This window comes from Protopterus annectens, chromosome 2.part0 (genome assembly GCF_019279795.1).
Source record: "Protopterus annectens isolate FY-2018-M chromosome 2.part0, PAN1.0, whole genome shotgun sequence".
NCBI lineage: Eukaryota > Metazoa > Chordata > Ceratodontiformes > Protopteridae > Protopterus > Protopterus annectens.
The window spans coordinates 1,496,779,759-1,496,802,633 of NC_056728.1; the positions used below are offsets into that span (position 1 = coordinate 1,496,779,759).

The following is a 22,875-nucleotide window of genomic DNA, read 5'->3' on the forward strand; positions in this document are numbered from 1 at the left end:
CTGCAATATTCTGCATTCATTTCTTCTTCAGATCATGTCAGATTATTACATGAGGTCATACAAGTGCTTTCATTACTACTAAATAAGTAAAACAAGATGCATTTCTAGTAGCAATATAAAACATAAAGCGTGCACTTATCCAGATGGTAGAGCCCTTCACTGTGCAGTTGGTGGTACATGGAAAGTATTCCAGAATGAGAAGCTGTGGAGTTATGGTGCAATAAAGGTGGGATTCTAGAAGTCACAAGTTGTGCAGTTATGATGTAATAAAGGTGGTATTCTAGAAGACACAAGTTGTACAGTTATGATGTAATAAAGGTGGGATTCTAGAAGTCACTCAGTTACATTCAAAGTAAACTCCAAGATCGAGCTGAATAGAAAAAATAAGAGAAGCAAACAAGCCAAGACACATTTAACCTTGTGCTCTTCTATTAGATTTAACCATGGAAGAACTATTAACACCACCAATGATTCTAAAGATGGATATGAAGAGGAGAATTAGCCTTACAGTGGATGCAATCCTTAATGAATTCAGATTGGATGACAAATTATGTAATGCAGTTATTATTGCCAGAGGAGTAGAAATGGTTGTTCACAAGGACATCCTGTGTAGGTGCAGTTCATATTTTAAATTAGTATGTCCAGAAGTGCAGATAAGAAAATGAAAATAAAAGTAAAGAAAAACAAAAATAAAAAGAATCTGAGAATAGAAGCTGAAGGCAAATGGAAACCAAAAGCCGCGGTGGTGCAACGGTAGCATTGTTGCTTCACAGCCAGAAGTTCTCCTGTTCCATTCTTGGCTGGAGTGCCTTCTGTGTGGAGTCTGCATGTCCTCCCTGCATTTGAAAGACATGTATGAATGGGTGTGCCTTTGTTGAAGGTTGTGTGTTGAGCTGGCACCTCAGCACTGTAAAAATCTACTGCAATCATTAGTGGACCAGAGTTCTGCTGGGGTGACCCCTAACCAGGAAAAAAGAACAACAATAAAGTTTCAAAATTTGTTTCTAAATAACTATTTGAAATATCTGAATGTATAATGAATATGCATGGCAAATGAAGTATTAGCAGATTTGTATTTGTTTCTCTCTTTCTCTTTGGCATTTGTTAAATGAATATATGAATTGTACAGAACTTTTTTTCCACACAGCTTGTAATGCAAAGCTAATCTGGCATACTTTTATAAAAATTTCCTTTGCAAAGTTAGAAAACTAAATTTTGAGGGTGAAAATGTTTCACAAAACTGATAAACTGTACTTTATTCACCTCTTGTTATTCTTTCTGACAACTTTTCCCTTATAATCTAAGGTAAAGACATCATGATAAAACACTAAGTTTGGCTAAAATGTCTATATTAAAGTATACATCTGTAAATAACAATTCGCTATTTACTAAAAATGTGTGATTTTTCTGCATTTATTACTAATTGTGAAGCATGAGGATTATGAAATATGTATACAGTATGTGATGACAAAGGAGCATGTCTAATATGTACACAAACCAAATAAATCTCATAAAAGCAACACTTACAACTCTTGTCTAGCTAGAATCTACCCCTGGATTCAGCAAGCCCAGCATGGCATGCAGGACTAGTGCAGGAGCTCCAGCAGGCAATATGTCTGCCGTGCGTTCCAGGAATAACCTGTAGGGACATGCACGAGCGCTCTTGCACTAGTCCTACACGGACTCAGCCCCTGTATGCAAATTACCCCATTTGCAGGAGACATCCATGCAAATGAGGTGAATCTGTGATCCAGGAAGCTGGAAACAGGCTGTGCAGGACTAGTGAAATCAGCAGGAAATATACTCTGCCAGTAACGGAGTACATTTCTGCAAACTACAAAATGGAGATATGACAGCTCCAAATAAAGGGTGGATATTATGTAGAAAGCATACCAATGGCCAACTATAAGGCCATTGGTATGAAAAACAATTGCAAAAAGAAAAAAAAATCAACTTTTATTTTTTTTTTAGCTGATCTTGGCTCTTTAAGCATAGGGCAGCGGTACACAAATTGGATCGGGTGGAAAATAAGAAAAAAAAAACTAAAATAAACATTCTAACCAAAATCACTATTTTGCCATTATACTCAATTGCAAGCAGAAGACAACATGGCCAGTGAATAGTGATTGCTAAGGGGGCAGGCTCAGTGTGGGACATGTAACTATGCATCAGCAGGCAATCCTATGCATATGAGGGGAATGATACTGAATCTCAGATTTTCCCTGCATGCTAGCCAGCACCCAACAGTTTAAGAGCAGGAATAACTTGGTCCAAGCCTAGGAGTTCGCTGACATCATGGAGGGGGGTGTCAGGCATACTGTAAGCAGATTGGAGCCCTGTGGCTCGGGTTTGCCCTTAGCTTAGCTTAGCAGAGCTAAGCAAGGGGGTGTGTCTGAGGCTGCCTAGCATTCTTTACATTGCCTATTTTAAAGGGAAAAAAAGTAAACCAGGAAATAGCAGCTCTGTGCATATCTGAGCATTGTGTTTGTGCGGCACACCCCTAGGCTTACAGAGGAAGGCAATGGGAAGGGAAAACTGCAGTAGGAAGGTAATCTAGGAGAGCTAGCATAGCTGGCAGGTGAAACGTATCAGAATTAACCAATTACACAGACAGCAAATCAGCCCAGCCCAGAATACTACTATAAACTATGCAAACACCTTTCCCTCTGTTTTTTCCCACATACTCTACACCACTGGTGTATATAGAAGCTGGGAAATTTTAACAAACAAAAACAACAGAATGATAGGGGCTGAGGCAGCTATCAGACATCAACATGTGGAAGAGGCTGAGGGTGGTGAGGATGAGAATGCTGTTGACCAACCCACAGTGAGAAGATGGATAAGGGTGTACAGACCCAGGGTAACCTACCAGGGGCTACATGAGCTGGAGATAGTGGAGCACTTTTGGGTGGATAGGGACCTCATACAGCAATTTTTGAGCTATGCTGGCCACGTCTGGCACACAGAACTAACAGAAGGGAACCCATCCCAGTGGATTCCAAGGTATGTGTAGGCCTAGGAATACTAGTCACAGGTACCTCCCAAAGCCCAACTGGGGAAATCATGGGGATCTCACAGGAATCAGCATCCAGAGTATTCCACCAGTTTCTGGATGCCATGTCAGCACATGCCGGTGAGCACATATATTTCCTCAACACCAGTGAGGTGTTGGCCAGCAATATGCATCTATTCCACCATATAGCAGAATACCCTGAGGTAGTGGGTGCTATAGACTGCATGCACATATGCATCAAAGTACCACCCAGTGAGTGGGGTAGGGTCTACATCAACCGCAAGGGCAACCCCTACATTAACTGCCAGGTCGTGTGCGATGTCTAGGGCATTATAACGGATGTGTGTGATGGCTGCCTTGGAAGCTATCATGATTCCCACATCTGGCATCTAACACAGCTGTACCAGAGATTTGTCAATGGGGACATCCCTTAGGGTCACCTAGTGGGGGATGCAGGTTATGCACTGGAGCCATGGCTGATGATACCCATCAGAAATGCACACACACACAAACAAGAACACCATAATGAGGCACACACACAGACCAGAATCATAATAGAACATGTGTTTGGGATGTTCAAGTCATGGTTCTGGTGCCTGGAAACATCCGGTGGAGCCTTGCAGTACTCACCAGCTACATGTACCCAAATTGTTATTGTATGTGCCATGCTACACGATATGATCCTGCGGAAACAGCTGCAGCAGGAACGGCACGGGGCAGGGTCACACAGACACCCACCAATGCCAAGGCCTGCACATGCACAGAGTGACTCAGAGGAGGAACAACCTGATCCTGCCCCAGTAGGCAGATGGAGGAGTGCCCAGTATGCCATGGCCTTGGCAAAGAGGCAATGCATAGCACATACATTGACACAGTAGGGACCCAGGGAATAACACCTCTCTCTGACTCACACATACAGTAAAAGGAATGCCAGACATGACACTACCTGTGCTCAACCATGTATAGAAAGTGTACTATGTGCATCTGACATAGGCAGCCCCCAGTATCATCCTCAGTACTGGCACACCCACAAGGTAAGTCACTACTCTTATCTATTTCCTCTTACTGATTGCTGATTGGAATAGTATGTGTTCGTACTTGTATCTATGGTATGGATATGAGCATGCAAGAGAATCGGGTGGCTGAATGGGATGCCAGCAGATAGTAGGCACTTATAGTGGCAACATGAGATCTATAACAAATACGGGTGTCACCATAGTATCCAGTACTACACATGGTGACAAAACCCACTGCAGGAAATGTGCTAGGCCAGATGTGTGTTCATATGACACACACATGCCAGTCAGGAGTTTCACATACCCAACAACAGTCACGGCCAGCAGGACAGGTGTAGACAATCACAAACAAAGCCTTTGCTAAGGCCACTGAACGATGCCTATGGATAACCCCCCCCCCCCGGCCTACACAGACAGACTACATCAGGTCAGGCAGTGAGATGTTTGTTCTGAAGGGTAGGAAGTCAGAAACTAATATGTAGGTCAATCAAATGTAAGACCTGTAGTACACTGACATGCCTCTAGTCAGCATGATAGGTTAGAAAACAGAATGAAATGGAGTACCTGACATACCTGTACAGTCATAGTAAATGTGTACAAGTGTCAGGTGTGTCCCCCCCAATCCTGTGTAGCATTGTAGAAACAGTCAGGTGTGCCCCCCACAGCCTATATAAACATGCAGTAACAGTCAGGTGTGCCCCTCCAATTCTATGTAGACATGTAGTAACAGTCAGGTGTACCCTCCCAACCATACCTAGGCATGTAGTAGCAGTCAGGTGTGCCCCCAATCCTGTTTAAAATGTAGTAACAGTCAGGTGTGCCCCCCTCCAATCCTATGTAGAAATGTAGTAACATGTATGTGTAGGTATAATACCAGTGGAGCACAGATGTCCATAGGTTGCCAAGTTAGCAGAAAAGATTGTAGCATTTGCAGAATATGCAGGTATGTCTGTGTTAGATTGATGTGTGTTTAATATTGTGTAAGAGTGGTCAGTATGTATGCATGTTGAGGTATGACCTGGTGGCCATTGCCCACTACTGCTGATGACAGGGCCAATTCCACACAACTGCAGTGCCAAAGACAATTCCCATCACTATAATACATGCTAGCAGTAAGCCATTGTAAATGCATGGTGGTAATATGTGTCACCATCTGAAAGATTGACATGGTATGGCTGTTGGGCTAGATATATAAGCATTACACAGGGGAGAGTATCCCAGACATACAGTATATAATGTGTAACTGTGAAATGGACACATCCTTGGAATTGTACATACAGGTATGCATCACATTATCTGGGCCTGTAGTAAGAGATACCGGTGTCGTCTGGCCGAACACTTGCAGATCACAAAGGTGGTAGGACTGATGTATTAGGAAACAGCTGATGTACCTGCACATGCCAGCATAACTGGAATGCCCCATGCATATTTGTGCATCAGATGCAAGTAGTGAGCATAGCACACATGCACCCAGCTCACCCAAACACCACCCACAGGTACCTCTTTGGTCGTATCCCTACTGTTGGGAATGCCAGCATCCACATCACCTGATCAAGACTGATAGAAAGTATTGGCATGAACATCTAGCACACCTACCCTGTCACCCCAGGGGAATATACTGTATGGCAGTCTGAGACTGTAGGACTGAGAAAATGCAACGGCCTGCCACAGCTGGCCTGCACTACCACCAAATGGCCTACAGGCCTTTGCCAAAGGCCTGTGTCTCACATGTACTGCTGATGCATGTTATGTCATGGACACCCAAACAACAACATAACACACTCCACATAAGCCATGTACAAGGCCATGTGGACAAACCACAGTAGCATGTCCAACATGTCCCACTGCATGAACTGTAGACTAACACCAAAACACAGCCATGATGAGGTGATAACTTTTGGGAAAGTATCAGAGAATGTATGCATAATGTATGGAAGAGGATAGTATAACAGAGGGGGCTCGGAGTATGGAATGTGCAAGGTCCGACACACAGCTGTGTGCACACATTATCCCTGGCTGCAAACACATAAATGGGTGGCTACAAACCTGCCCATACACCACAATAAGGGTAATATCCTGACTCATGGCCCCTGCCTCTGGGTAACCTGTGTGAATCTGTACAGCTGTGAGGTATTGCCACAGCAAGATACGGCCATACTGTCATGTCGATGGATGTACAAGTATGAGAACGTCTGCCAGCAGTGTACCAAGGTGCTGAACTGGATACACAGACCCAGCAGCATGTGTCTGCAGCTCCCCCTTCAGAATGGCATAACTTACCATGAATATGTGGGCATTTGCCCACAATACTGGACACAGCTGCAGTCACCTTTGCCCTCCAGGACATCACTGTGAGCAAGAATGTCCACCTGACAGTACTTGTGGACAAAAAACTTCACAGTGTATAACAGCACATGTCTAAATATCTCTGTTAACAACAGTACCTTGTAGCAGAAGCAGCACAGACACAAATCACCTACAATACACACTGTCTCCTGCACATTTTGCCCCTATACTGCCAAATGATCTATGGATACCCTGCAGAAACAGTTTGCTACCTGTAGGTGTACAACACAGAGGTCTGCACTGGAGTACAAACGACCTGGAATGAATCCACAAATTAAAAACAGAAGGGCATACTGGGCATGCTCACACACTTAGAGAAATGAAGGCAATGTCAGACAACAACATACTGAAAAGTCATACTGGGCATGCTCACACACAAACAAATGAAGCCCATGTCTGCAAATAACAGTGGACCATACATATCTGACAGTTGCAGATGTTAGTGCATACACTCCTCAGTATGCACCAGTCATCCTTTGCGCACACATTGGATAGGAATACAGATATATATCCAAGGACAACACACTATAATAAGCCAAAAGTAGACATACATAGATGTGTGGAAGAGAGTGACTGTGACAACCAGCCATTCATCATGAGTCCTGTCCCACACAGCCAAATGGCTACAACCACATGATGTGTAAATGTCACTCACTGTAGAAATTAGCCACTGGTATCTATCAGCATTACAGACTATGTGGTGCAAGTGCTAGCTATGCAACATGACTGTACAAGGCAGTGGTCATCTAGCAGCTGTATACACATAGCTGCAGAATATAACCCTGTGTGCACCTGCATGTGGTGTCTCACCCTCTAGATGAATGAGTTATGGCAAATGCACACACACTGCCCTCCCCATAGCCTACTATGACAAGACTGCTGATATCATCCACTTTGAAATACACCTTTGGGAATGGAGTAGCGCAGTAATCTCTGGGGTGCATCCTAAAACTGTGTAATGCTGTAGTGTGATAAACTAATTAGGTGGAGCTCTATTCCCACACATGGCAACTGTGTGTGTGTTTCTGTCAGTGTAGGGAGCAATGCTTTTAAGGCTTGTCACACTCGCTATAATTCAAATGCCCTACTTTGGCAAGGCTGCTGATGTCATTTCACTGTGAAATACACCTTTGGGAAAAACGTAGTAAGTAATTTCCCTGGTGCATCCTGTAACTGAGTGATGCTGTAGTGTGATAAACTTGTTAGGTAGGAGTTCTAATCCCAGACATGGCAACTGTGTGCTTTTCTGTGTCTCTGTCTGTGTAGGGAGCAATTCATATCCCCTACTTTGGCAAGGTTGCTGATGTCATTCACTATGAAATACACTTTAGAAAAAGTGTAGTCTCATAATCTCTGTGGCATGTCCAAAAACTGTGTACTGCTGTAGTGTGATAAACTAGTAAGGTAGGAGTTCTAATCCCAGACATGGCAGCTGTGTGTGTGTCTCTGTCTGTGTAGTGAGCAATGCTTTTTAGGCTAGACACACTCACTACAGATCAAATGCCCTACTTTGGCAAGGCTGTTGATGTCATTCACTGTGAAATTTACCTTTGGGAAAAGTGTAGCCCAGTAATCTCTGTGATGTGTCCTATAACAGTGTAATGCTGTATTGCAATCTAGTACTCCAGTAGGGGTTCTAATCCCACACATGGCAAGGGTGGATGTTTGTATAGGGAGCAATGCATTTTAGGCTCGTCACACTCACTACAGATCAAATGCCCTACTTTGGCAAGGCTGCTGATGTCAGTCACTTTGAAATACTTCTTTGGGAAAAGTGTAGCCCAGTAATCTCGGTGGCACATCCTGTAACAGTGTAATACTGAAGTGTGATATAATACTCTCAGAGGGGCTCTATTTCCACACATGACAAGTGGATGATTGTGTGTGTGTTTCTATGTTTCTGTAGGGAGCAATGCCTTTTAGGCTAGTCACATTCAATACAGCTCAAATACCCTACTTTGGCAAGGCTGCTGATGTCATTTACTGTGAAATACACCTTTGGGAAAAGTGTATCCCAGTAATCTCTGTGGTGTGTCCTATAACAGTGAATGTGATATAGTACCCCTGGTAGGGTTTCTATTCCCACGCATGGCAAGTGCGAATGTTTGTGTGTGTGTTCCTTTTTTGTGAATAGAGCAATGCATTTTAGGCTAGTCACACTCACTACAGATCAAATGCCTTACTTTGGCAAGGCTGCTGATGTCAGTCACTGTGAAATACACCTTTGGGAAAAGGGTAACCCAGCAATCTCTATGGCACGTCCTATAGCAGTGTCATGCTGTATTGTAATGTAGTACTCTGGTTGTGCTTCTGTTCCCACACATGGCAAGTGTGGATATTTGTGTTTGTGTAGGGAGCAATGCATTTTAGGTTAGTCATACTCATTACAGATCAAATGCACTACTTTGGCAAGGCTGCTGATGTCAGTCACTGTGAAATGTACCTTTGGAAAAGGTATAGCCAAGTAATTTCTGTGGTGTATCCTATAACAGTGTAATACTGTAGTGTGATATAGTACTCTGAAAGGGATTCTATTCCCACACATGGAAAGTGTGGATTTTTGTGTGTGTTTCTATGTCTGTGTAGGGAGCAATGCTTTTTAGGCTAGTCAAACTCACTACTCAAATGCCCTAATTTGGCAAGGCCGCTGATGTCATTCAGTGTGGAAATCACCTTTGGGGAAAGAGTACTCCAATAATCTCCTTGGCACACTCTATAACTGCATAGTGCTATAGTATAATAAAATAATTAGGTAGAAATTCTAATCCCAGACATAGCAGGTGTGTGTCTGTGTTTGTCATTCATATCCTGTGTGGAGGTGGCTGTGAATGTGCAACAACTGGACTCATTGTGGAGTGGGTTTTGCAAATTTCTTATATGGTGGCCCTATTATATGCCACAATGTCCACCTTACAGGGATAACAGATGTGAAATAGCCGAGAGGCAGGGGTGCCAATCCATACCCCTACATGTGACATTACGGCCTGGTGACCAAAGTTAGCAACACTTGTATTACCCAGAGAACACTCTCAACTCATGTCTCATACACAAACACACTTACCTAGGCAACAACCACTATGTTGGTAGCATCCTGCATATTGCCCACAGATAGTAACCATGGTGTGATTGCAGTGGACTACAGAAGGCATGGCACCCTGCCCATCAGTACAATAGGCACGTACATGCAGACAGTGCACCTTCACTATGTTACCCACTGGACACCTGCAACACCTGTGGTGCCATCAAATGTGACCCACAAAGGACATACCATGCCTTAAACACATGCCCTGTATGGACAGATGCCACTGACACCAGGGAATACTGGTATCATGCTATCAATGTAGGAGCAAGCTCAACCTGCTGTCCATTACCAGTTCCCACCACATAAAGACAGGACTGGCAGATCTGATGATAACAATCTGTGTACACAACATGGGCCAGACACCCCAGGTACAGTTCCATGTCACAGTACATGCATGTGGGACATGTGCACATTCCAGACGCTGTCCATGTCATGGACTAAAGAACACATATATGACAAGCAATGCACAGCAATGGCCACACGCAATAGTTACCCAGGTGACTGGATGGTGAATACAGTACCCTCCTGTGTGGGACAATCCATACACTACACCCCTGAGCCACACTGCAGACCATTGTCATGTGGCCTGATACCAAGGTATACCAATCGCCTAGCCTTGTATAGACATATGGCACAGTCAACCACTACACACCTGTAAAGCAATGCACCCATGAATGTCAGTACTGGCACCCTGTATCTGTGTTTGTGGTGTATGATGCTTTTGACCACACTCACACTCACTACAACCTCATTTCACATACTGAAGCATGCTGTCTGATGTCAAACACCTCCACATACCCTTTGCCAATATAACCTCCAGATAACCCCTGTGGTGCATGTGATACTTGCACAGTACTTTATTGTGGCAAACTAACTAGTGAAGAGGTGTATTTCTGACCCTGCCAAGTGTGTCAATGTGTGTGGGCCCCTGAGACAGTGTGGCTGTGTTGACACTGACACCTGTTCATGCAGACAGGCATGTGTACTACATCTACCATATAGCTACCATATCACTGTTGCAGATGGCACTCACCATCACATATATGTTTGGAGAACTCCTCAACATGTAAGCTATATGGTGCATCCAATAACTGCATAGACATGTAATAGCAATATATAGTCAGTCAGGGGTTTGATACTCTGTATTGGTAGGTGTGTGACACAAACATGCTTAGGTTTTACTCTCCCATCCCCTCCCTGACTTATCTTTGCCTTTGTCTGCCTCTCTTACTCCCTATTTGGTGGATGTGGAAACTTACACCTGCTTTGCTTAGGCAGTAGCATGTGTTTTGTAAGTGATGCTCATGATCAGCTGATGGCCTCTCCACGAATTGCAGCCTCCTGTAGCTGATTGCATATGGAACTGCTGTGGTAACATTCCCATAGCCAATTGCATGGAAACACACTCCAATATCTAGAAACATCATGCTGGTGTTGGGACTTTTCATTCACTGTAAGCAGGACCCAGATCTGTTGTTTGGCAAACAACATCTCAGATGGATTGGGGATGTACCTCTAACAACATACAATGTGGAAACAGGCCAACACACAGGAGGGGGATTTGTCTGACATGACTACAGAATGTAAGTGTTGCTATTCTGCATATAGAGTAACATTGGTTTAACAGGGGGTGTGTGGATATGGCTGGTCTACATATTTTGTTTTAATTCCTGTCATGACAGTGCTATATTTCTGAGGAAACCCCATCTGTAGGGTCATTTGCAGACTGGGCAGTGTGTGGTACCTTTTGTTTCTTGTGTTACTCACAGAGCACCTATCTGTGAACTGCAGAATCATAGTGTGAGGATTGCAGTGAGTACATGGTGACAGACATGAGAGTTTCTGACCTCATATCCCTCATAGGACATATGTCGCAACAAACCTTGTTACAACAGTAAACGTATGATGTTATCACAGAAACATGTCAATATTGGCCCTGTGTTTGTGTCTCTAGTCACAACTCTGTCATGCAGTAAGAGGTGCATATGTCCTGTACACCATAATTTATTGACATCATATCTGATAACAAGCCAGTGAGATATCAGACTGCGGCACAAGTTATGTATAGTAGGGGTTCTCTTTGAGTACATAACCTGGGCATTCAGTGGTTGTGTGTACAGTACTGAGGTCTGTGTACTTACTGTGGTTGTCGACAGTGTGTGTATTGTGAATATGTACCTTGTCCTGTGTACAGACTGTGGAAGATGTCATTGTTCTTAGTCCTGTTCTATCTGATGTTACATGCTGCTCCACTGTATGTTACCCTATCGGTTTACATGTTTGTAGGGCCAAACGCACACATGTCCCATACCACAGAGAGGCATCGGACCATCCTGTGTAGTGGCCCAGTATATGTAGGGTTAGTGTGTGAGTGGCACATATGAGGATGGTTTTGATCAGATAGTCCATATATTGTAATATTACGCTAGCTACCATATGTGGCTTTGGCTGTGTTCACATTGGCTGTGGTTATACAAAGGTGTCTGTTACTCTGCTCTGTGGCATGTTTTAGAGCCTGCTATATATCCAGGTACATGTGTATTGCCCCATAAAAAGGCATTGGACCACGCTGTGTGGTGGCCTAGTATATGTAGGGTTAGTGTGTGAGTGGCACATATGAAGATGGTGTTGATCAGATAGTCCATACTCTGTAATATTATGCTAGCTACCATATGTGGCTGTGGCTGTATTCACATCGGTTGTGGTTATGCACTTTCACACAGGTGTCTGTTACTCTGTGCTGTGACAAGCCCCTAGAGCCTGCAATGTATGCAGATACATGTGTATTCCCCCATAACAAATGTAGGCCAGTGTTGTGACAGTCTGCCTGTAGCCTGCACAGTGCTTTGTTACATGCCTAGCAGCTTAGTGTACTTATCCATTGTGATGTTACTTGCCAAGTGTACTGCTGTCAGACCGCCATAACAGTCATGTATTTCAGACAAAGAAGTGGGATGCTGTACAGATTTATGTCACTAACTAGTGGGTAGTATGTGGACATGGCACTTCTGTACCAGTAGTGTCAGGATAGACAGTGTGAATGCATAGGGCAAATTGCACTAAGGGGTTCTGTGTATGCCTCTGGACTGACCAGAGTGTGCCAGGCTGTCCACATTTGTTGGCCATATCTCTGCTGTAGTCCACAGGATCATTACTGTGCTACCAGTGTTACTGTGCTATGATGTCCTTAGGATGCCTGTCAGTAGCCAATGGTGCACATGTTAAAGGCAGATGTGATCTCCCACACACAACATGTCTGTGAAGACATCCCCTAGCACAGTAGCAATAGTCTACATATATACCTGCATTACTTACCTGACATCCCCTTGCACTAAGAGGTTGAGACTATTGGGGCTGAGGTAGGGATCCACTCCATGTTCAGGACATATGGTGGACATATATATATATATATATATATATATATATATATATATATATATATATATATATATATATATATATATATATATATATATACACATATACATATTGACATATACATATTGACATACATAGATGGAAATATATATATATATATATATATATATATATATATATATATATATATATATATATATATATATATATACAAACATACACACACACATATAAACACTCAGATATCTACATATACACACCAATATATGTCTACACATATACAGATAGAGATACATATGCACATATACTTATGGATATCTACATATATATTGACAGTGTTAGGTATATCAGAATAGATATGTATGCACATATAGTTTTATATATATATATATATATATATATATATATATATATATATATATTTATATATAGATATATATGTAGATATCCATAACTATATGTATGCACATATAGTTATGGACATCTACATATATATCTACATAAATAAGCATACCTGTACACATGGATGTGCATACATATATCTATCTATATATATATATATATATATATATATATATATATATATATATATATATATGTATATATATATACATACACAAAGAGATGTACACAAGGTCATATATATTTTGCACTATACAGATGTGTATACAGACATATGTATGAATATACATGTTTATATACATGTAGACACATACCAACCTATTATATGTAAATATCCATATTCCTGTCATGTGTAAACCTCACAGTTGTGTATAATCTACCAGATGTATCTCACCAAATGTATCTGCTATGTGTACATTATGTTAAAACAACATATGTGATACAACAGTCATATTAATAACAAGTACTACACAATTTTGGAAGTAAAGGCAATTCTTCAAAACAAATCAATATGTGTATTGACAGATATCTTGGAAAAATAACAGCTGTCTTCACAGTGGTCATGGTGTAGTGGTTAATTGTTGTGACTTTAGTGTACAGGGTCCTTCGTTCAAGGGCTGTTCATTTTGTTGCTGGGAAGAACAAGGGCTGTCGGATACAGAGTGGTTAATGCAGTTTTGAACAGCTTTAAGCATGTTTGCATGGGTTTTGCATGCATCTTAGCAGTGCTAAGCTACAGGTAAACATACAGGTGCTTACACAGTGTAGGCTTTACGTACCAGTGCGCACATCAGCTTGGTTGTTATATTGCAGCAATGTTGATACCTGCTAAGCATGGCTTAGCCCTGGTAACCAGTTCACACCACCCAGTTTGATAACATAGCAGGGTAATGACATCTGTAATAAGTGTATGTAATGCCCTGTACAATACATGTGCCTATGTGCTGTCATTACAGTAGCAAGGGGTGTGAGTGTCATGTCTGGGACACAGATGTATATGAGGCCTGTACAGCACTGTTATCCATGTGACTGTGTTACATGCAGGAGTAGTAGCCCAGAGTACATGCTGTCACACTGGCATTTAATGTATCATGTTGTTACTACTGTTGAAAGTGCCTACCCATGCAAGAGTAGAGTGCTAAATGTAGTACTGACAACAGGCACACCTGCAAGCATAGTTGGACTATGAGGCCTCCCTGTTGTATCCCTGGTGTGTGAGCTGTGCCACAATAAATAACCCCTACTGGGTAATGATCTGACATGTGGAATGTAACTGTAGACTACCATCTGTACAGTACATGATAGCGAGGGCTTCTGACATGTAGTTATGGCATACATATTGTTGTCAAATGTCTTTCAATACATTCATTCTACTGCATAGCTACTTGCCAAGCTGATGACTGTCAGTCCCTGTACAGATGTGCAGATGGCAGGTATCCCACTGGGATATGTACAGGCATCCTAAGCTTGAATGACACTGACATGTCTGCCCAGCTGTGTAAGAACTGGCACATATTGGAGATAACACCCTGTATGCACCACATGCCATGGGTACCTGCACTACACTACCACAGTCAGCTGAACATACTTGGGTAAAGGTCTCCTTCACAGACACTAACCATATGTTGTAATGCATGTTGCATGCATGTCAACTTGATCACCTCAGTAGCCATGTGCAGTATGCACCTGGAGGAATGGCTGATGCATATCACGTTCACCCTGAGGGTCACCACAGTAGTTTCTGTCGATAGCTTGTCTGCTGCCACATGGCAGGTGGCAGGATACCACTCTACACACAACCCCTACACAACCCATCTCTCCTTGGACAATAGCTAGGTACACAGTTATGGCCACCTGCAGAGATGCACCCCAGTACTGACACATGTGTATGTGTGCATGACTGAGTATAGCAGTGTCTGTGTGTTAGCACACCTGAATATGGGAATTCCATGAGGGCCTTCACAACCACATAGCCATAGCCAGTTGTGGCTGCTGCTGTATGGGACATTACATGTATGCTGTTAAGCTCTTCTCCATACCGACTACACAAGCCTTGTAGTACCATCACAACAGTGTTGTACAAATGGGTTGATAGGTTGATAGGCATGGGATACCCATTGTGTTCTGGCAAGTGTGTGTATGTGTGCATGTCTATCTATCTGTAGGGTACAGCATTCTGAGGCTACATACTCCTATTACAATACCCATTGCCACTAAGTAGTGCAGATAGTGTTGTTGCTGCCCATAGGTGAAGCATGACAATTCAACACCCTGCTATGCATGTGGCATGTGCATTAGTTGCATATCCCTGTAGTACCACTGTTGGGATCTACAATGGGTTGTAGCGCAGTCGTGGCCAATGCGTGAAGGTGGGTATATCAGAGTATCATCATGGGTTTCAGGGAGTACAATATCCAGTGGGGAGTGAGAGTGCTGTATAAACTGTCATTACATGAAGGTACACCCTCATGTACCATGTCATGGTTACCACTGTCACCATCAACCATACAGGTAACTGATACCACAATCCAGTCCAGTTATGCATGTGCTGTGTGCAGCATACCTGTAACAAATTGGACACATGATCAAGTTAGTTAGCAGTGTTAGGCCCAGGTCTCTCAGATGTGTGTCTGCCTGTTATGTGTCTGTTAATGTGTATATGAAGCTATGTCACAATATGTATTGTCCGTATACACCCATTACATCACCCATTAGCATACTCCACATGTCTGGGGATGTTCTGCATGTAACATGTAACCTGGGGCTCACCTCACCCTAAACACTGTGTGGTGTGTGCAATGGAAGCCACACACTTCAGTATCACTACATACCTAGGTAGGGGTCTAGTCCCAATGTTGCCAAGTAACAGTGTGCATGTATGTGGATGGGTCTACATCAGGTTGCAGATTATACATGCCCCAGCGGGTCACCTGTCCATGTGGCACAAGCAATAATTATTATACAAACCTGTGACACGTGTTCAACTGTACCCAAGATATGTCACAGCCATGGTGTCACCACAGTGTCATACCCTGACTGCAGACTGTCCTCGTGCTGACACATGTACACCTACAACACAAATGGATAACATTATAGAGACCACAATCAACCAGTGTTACAAACAGCTATAATGCATCATTGCTGGATGGCTACACTACCTGACATATATGCATTACACTTTACTCCTTACAACATGCTACACTGCAGTACTGTGGTACAATGTAATACAGTCACCATGTGCATCAGAACCATATTAGCCTGTCTCTGCATCAATGGTATGGATGACAGGGATGTGGCACAGGTACATCATATGCACAGGGTGTGTTGTTAGTTTGCCAGAGGCCAAGAGTGGGCCACACATTTGAATCCATGTGTGTGGCTGAGGGGTGTACTGAGGTGAACTGGGCATGGTAATGTGTGTGTGTAGGTATAGGGTTGCCCTAGGTGTGTTTGTATAGTGTGTGGGTATGCATGCACACAGTTCTGCTATGTGGCTGTCCTACATAGGTGTTTATGGACAGCTGCAGACCACTGCCTCTGGCCATGCATACATGGACTTGCCTGCCAGGGGTTCCATGGGCATGTCCAGGTACAGGCCTAGATGTGCTACTCTCTCCTGAAGATGACAAATATCTTCTGGTACCAGGTCCTTCCTGGGGCTGGCCAGGGCCACGTGCTCATGACCTGCTGTGGTGTGGTGTGGACAGCGCCCCCCCTGCAGTGCCAGAGCTGGTATGGGGGCCCCTTGGTGTCCTAGCATGTCCACATTGACTGTCAGCTGTTGGCATTGCTGGCCTACATCCACATGGATGTTGCCACACTCCCACCACACGTTCAAGCATGGACAGACCACGGTCGATGAGGGCCATCATCTCACCAGACCATCTATCCATGAACTCAGTTGACGCATGGATGGCACCAGCCAGTTCATGGGCATTGTCCATTGCAGATGTGAGAGCAGCCATCTGCAGCCTCAGCACCTGTCTGTTGTAATGTTCTATACGTGCCTGTGCCGCCATGACAGACTGAAACATGTGCCTGCTAGTACCATCTTTGTTGCCTCTGCCAGGGGCATGATGTCAAGCGGTCCTACCACAAGCACTCTGGGACATCTGCCTATGTGTTGCCATGCTGGACATCTGGCTATGCCTGCTGTGACCAGACACAGTAGGCATGGTAACCACACTTTCCTGTTCACTGCCACCAAACGCCATCTGTCCCTCTGCTATGACTACTGGTGATGAGGTATGTATAGGCACTGAAACTGTGTGCAGGGTTGGGGTGGTTAAAAGGGGGTTGTCAAATGATGGTGCTGTTTTGGCCCCTGACAGCCACACCTGTGCCTCAACAGAACTATCATCATCTTGGGTGTCTGTATGGACACCAACATCACATTGCATGCAGGAGGTACCATGACCCACCTCACCACCTGTGGGGGAAAACAATAAATGCACTTTAAAACCTGTACAGCATTGCCTAACAGTACATACACACACACACACACACACACACACACACACACACACACACACACACACACACACACACACCATAAGACCTACCTGTCCATGACTTTACAGACAGTCCCATGTATATTGCCATGTGTTCCCCATCCTGCATCACACTTGGTAACATAAACACATTGATACCACTCATTAACGTATCAGTCCTCTAAATGCCTAGACAAGTGATCACAACACAAGACCTGTAACATTACCTGCCTGACCTGTGTGTAGTGGTTATAGATGGCCTTGCTGCTGTCATTCAGTGTTCATCCTGTGAATGTCCAGACATCATGAGCATGGCCCCTATATGTGTGGGCTACTATGTTCACTACATAATATCATGCACTGGTGTGTCATGTGTATGTATTGCTCAGTACTTCCCAGATATGCTGCACAATCAGCCTATCATGTGACAGCTGTAATATATGGATACAGTCCCTGGTGTTGACTAGTACTTCCACAATGCATCTGTAGTGCTGCATACATGGGTTGTCAGTCACATCTCTGCTGAATGCAATATTAACTGTATAGTAAAAAACAAAGCAGGAGTTAGCAGCCATGGCTATGTAGAATAACAGCTTTATTAGTAAAAGAGGTGAGCACTTTCGTGGCACCAGCCACTTCATCCTCTGATGAAGTGGCTGGTGCCACAAAAGCACTCACCTCTTTTACTAATAAAGCTGTTATTCTACATAGCCGTGGCTGCTACCTCCTGCTTTGTTTTTTACTGTTCATTTTATTGTTGTTGGAGGTAACTCTTGCCAGCACCATTTGGTTTTTACTGCGGATATTAAGTGTATGCCTGGTGTCTACCTTCCCTCTCAATGCCTGTTCCATGCTACAGACCTTATTATGCTATCAGCTGTCCTGTGATTACATACATGACAAGTATTCCTGGTGTGTAATATGGCAGTCCATGTCCATGTACTGCACAATCCCAAAGGGAGGTACTTCTGTATGGAGAACCCCACAATCACACATGTGCATACTTGACCACCCACACAAACACACACATGCAAACATGCATCCTACATGCAACAACCTCCCTCCACTTCACCAGAGTGACCCTACAGACAAACTAACTACCCACCAGGATGCACAGACTCACACACACACACACACATACATACAGGTGAGGTTGCACAATGATTGTACACACAGGCCTCCTATTATCCATCTATCAACATGCATAACATATGGTACACAACAATATGCAGTGCAGCTATAGTCAATCCATGCTAGCAACAGTATACATGTGTGTGATGCATGTGCTGTGCTGCTAGGTGATTCCCCTTCCTCTAGATACCACTGTACCCATGTACACAGTATTGCTGTGCACCTGTTCTGCACCCTGCCATGTACTGTGCACCACACCTCACAGGTGTACAACCCATTGCTGAATGTGTAGTACTATGTCAGTTATGTCAGCTTTAATGCTCGCAGCCCCTATGTTTTTCAGCAACACATACCTGGGATGATATGTGTAAAGATGTCATCTATGAATGCCTGATGTCTGATTTACAGCACTCAACATCAGCGGACCATGTATGACCAATCCAGTACTCTTTCACTGACAGCCATCAGAGCAAGCCATGGCTATGGGGGGTGTACACACCCTTATTGATATGACGCACCCTTCCTTGATCTGCCATCAGACCACAACACCACATATCTTAACAGTACATGAGCCCAATATGTGACATATGTCCTGTTCTTTCACATGCAGTGTCTACGAAATGTGTTAGGTGTGCGGATGCTGACCACGATGCATACACTCCATCTGGGCATATGTGTGCACACCCTTATCATGATGGTTTGTTGCACCTATTGTTATGTGTACTACAGTAGTCACTACTCCTGGCATGGGTATACTAGCATGGGCCATCTGCATTTGCCAGTGTATGTTCAGCCTGCCCTACACATGTCCCCCTAGTCTGCATGATTGCAAAGTCTACTCATGTGCACATCCCATGCTGTTCACACACTGCCATCACTATTGCCGTGGGGATAGGGTTACATTTGTCACAGTTCCTCAACCTGACTGTGTGTAGCTACAGCCATTCTTAGCATCCTTAGGATCCCTGCTGCAGTGCACTGGTGTGTCATGGTGACACCCCCCTCCATCAGCCTTTTTGCAGATGCATGACAAGTATGGCCTACACATGTATGTCATTTTACAGTGTGCCATACACTGAACACCACATGTTACAGCCTAGTCCCAGCTGATAATGTGGGCCACAGTAATGCCTTATGCCATAGTGTAACTCTACAACAATTGCCATTGTCCTACAGGTATATACACTGGTGTTGAACTGTATATGGGTGTTGTTCCAAACATGTCCCTACTGTAAGCTATGTCTCCCACCAATATGTTACTCCCTGTGGACACATTCCACAATGACAGGATGTTATTTATCATGCAGGTGTCTGACATACCCTTCCAATACCCCATCATGGTCACCACTGTGATGCCGTGCATTTGACAGCAACAATACGTGCAGATGTATAGCATGTATTCTAGGTAGGTGTGTTAGATGTGTGCACGGAATATATCATCACCATTACATGTCCGATGTATTGGCAAGCATCTATATAAACCATACTCACCAGCTACAGGCTGCTGCCTTGGTGGTATACCAGTGGGACCTACATAAGAGGGTGAGAAATGCAAAGGCAGTGGCCACACCTGTGGCATAGCTACAGGGTGGGTGCAGCATTATAATACATGAACAGTACATGTCCATAATACTACCACATTTGCACATCTGTTTATCACTACTATGCAGCAACAAAATATATCTATGACATGTCAGATATGCATGATCTACATATAATGATGCTGATGTATATGCAACAGTGGTCTACTGATATGTCCTGTGGCTTTACCTGCATGCTCTTCGGCCGGTGTGTGGGTGGCACCCACCTCCACAAAGGTGTCCAGTGGTTGGTGGCTATGCAGACGGGCAGGTGCCATGAGGCTTGCTAGGAGTTCCTCCACACGTATCGGGGGGATGGATGGCATGCCCCCCCCAATGGCAAGGTGATACCCCCAGACTGCAGCAGCATGCTGACAGGCATTGCAAAGCAGGTCAGAACAATGATGCCAGACCTTCTCATAACTGCAGTTGTGCAGTCCGATGTCATTGACCCTGTGGACTAGGTCATTCCACAGGGCGGTACGCTCCTGCCAATCATGTGAAGACTGGCCAAACAAGACTGCATAGTGCTGTATGAGGTCATTCATAAGAATGTCATTTTCATCTGCTATGTACACTGACAGCCTTTCATGGAACATCGTGCCTGAAAGACATAAAGATGGACACAGGTATGAGCTAGTCATGCAGCAAGATTACCACAGCTCTTAATACACATCACTGTCATCCCCTACCATATCAGTGACAACAAACTGTATACACAATTCAATAGGTATGGCTATATCATACCTACCAGTGGGGCAGATATTGTACTGTGCCAACCTTTGTGCATTGTGTTTGTAGCCATGTTCCCTGTGTGGACACTATCATTGCTGGCCTGTTACAGGCTATTCATCTGCATGCCATTGTCAGGGCCACAATAGTTCCATATATGCCTGTGGAATGCTTGCTATGGGTTTGCTGCACATCTGACATTCTGTGTTATCGGGGTTATCTATGCATGCTGTTGGACATGTTCTGGGATTGTGTAGACTATTACTACCGACATATGTTCTATAACAATGACACAGTAGCTTGTATATGTACTATTGGCCAGCAGAACCACCTCTCCAAACTCATCTGCCCATGTTACCAGGCCCCACATCACATGTGTGACCCACCCTGGGGCCTCCTCATCTACTGGTCTAGCAATACTGTCAGGTGGAACCAACTCAGTGGATGTTGCCCCCCCCCTTGGGGCACACACAAACATGTTCCTGTCCCCTGAGGTCAGGTCTAGGATCCGTTCCATAATGGGCTCCACAGACACATGGGGGATATGCTACATCACCTAGAGGCACCCAGTACATATTCACAGGGCCCACATGCTCCTTCTGCTCAGCCTCCAGTCCAGGCTCCTTCAGGGTGTGGACTGGTGTTATGAGTATCAGTGGGTGGGAGGCTTGTTCCAATTGTGTCTATATTGGAGCCCATGGAATGTCCACATCACCGACCAGACACACCATCCAGGGTGTTTACCTGCCACGTGTAACATACCACCCCTGTAGGCTGTCCTCTATATCCACCAACCCTGACCACCTCCACAACTATACCTGACATATGTCCTCATATTCCCATTCCATACTTCACAGACAAGGGCAGTGTGGTTCCAAAAAGGGGTTCACATGTGATATACCCATCCATGTTGCACACACTAACAGCTGTAGATATCTGTGTGTATTGCAATGTGTGCTGTTTCCTCGTACATAGCATGCAGCACTGTGGTGGAAATATGTGGGCATGTATATAGGTATATATCTATATATGTGTAGATATATATGATGTATATATGTGTTCATATATATGTCTACACATGGGCATCTGTATATGTCTGGACATACATGTATATAAATATGAATATATATATATATATATATATATATATATATATATATATATATATATATATATTTATGTATATGTACACATATGCATACCTATATGTGGGGTACATTCAGGCAGACATCAGCTCCACAATCTCACAACACCTTCCTGCACAGCTGCGCTGTTCTGCCTTGCTACAACACAGACAGGTGCCACATAATGACACAGCCTGACATTAGGGGGATACATGTAGAGCCAGATTGCAGGTAACCCTATTACACACCTATGGCATTCCTACATGCTACAATACAGGTTAACCTGAGTATCCTGCAAGAGGTGGAATGTGGAACCCATGTGTCCATCATTATGGCATTACTTCCACCACCAGCTATTGGCCACAGTAATATACATACTTCCCATTACACAGCACACACTAATATGGCTTACATCTCATCAGTCAGTGCTGCTCTGCATGGTTGGCGGGTATGGCCCACTACCCACAAGGATCGACTCTATTGTCCTTAGAAGTTGTTCAGCTGAATATCATTACAATACCTGAAGGCACATATAAATCATTCCACATCATCTATCCCAATATTATGGACCAAGTACTGTG

The 22,875-nt window shown here is 43.9% G+C and overlaps 1 pseudogene; it reads left to right on the plus strand.

The window, feature by feature from the left end:
• Positions 1–488: 488 nt before the first annotated feature.
• LOC122792849 overlaps positions 489–22,875 on the plus strand; it is a 71,810-nt pseudogene continuing 49,423 nt past the window's right edge.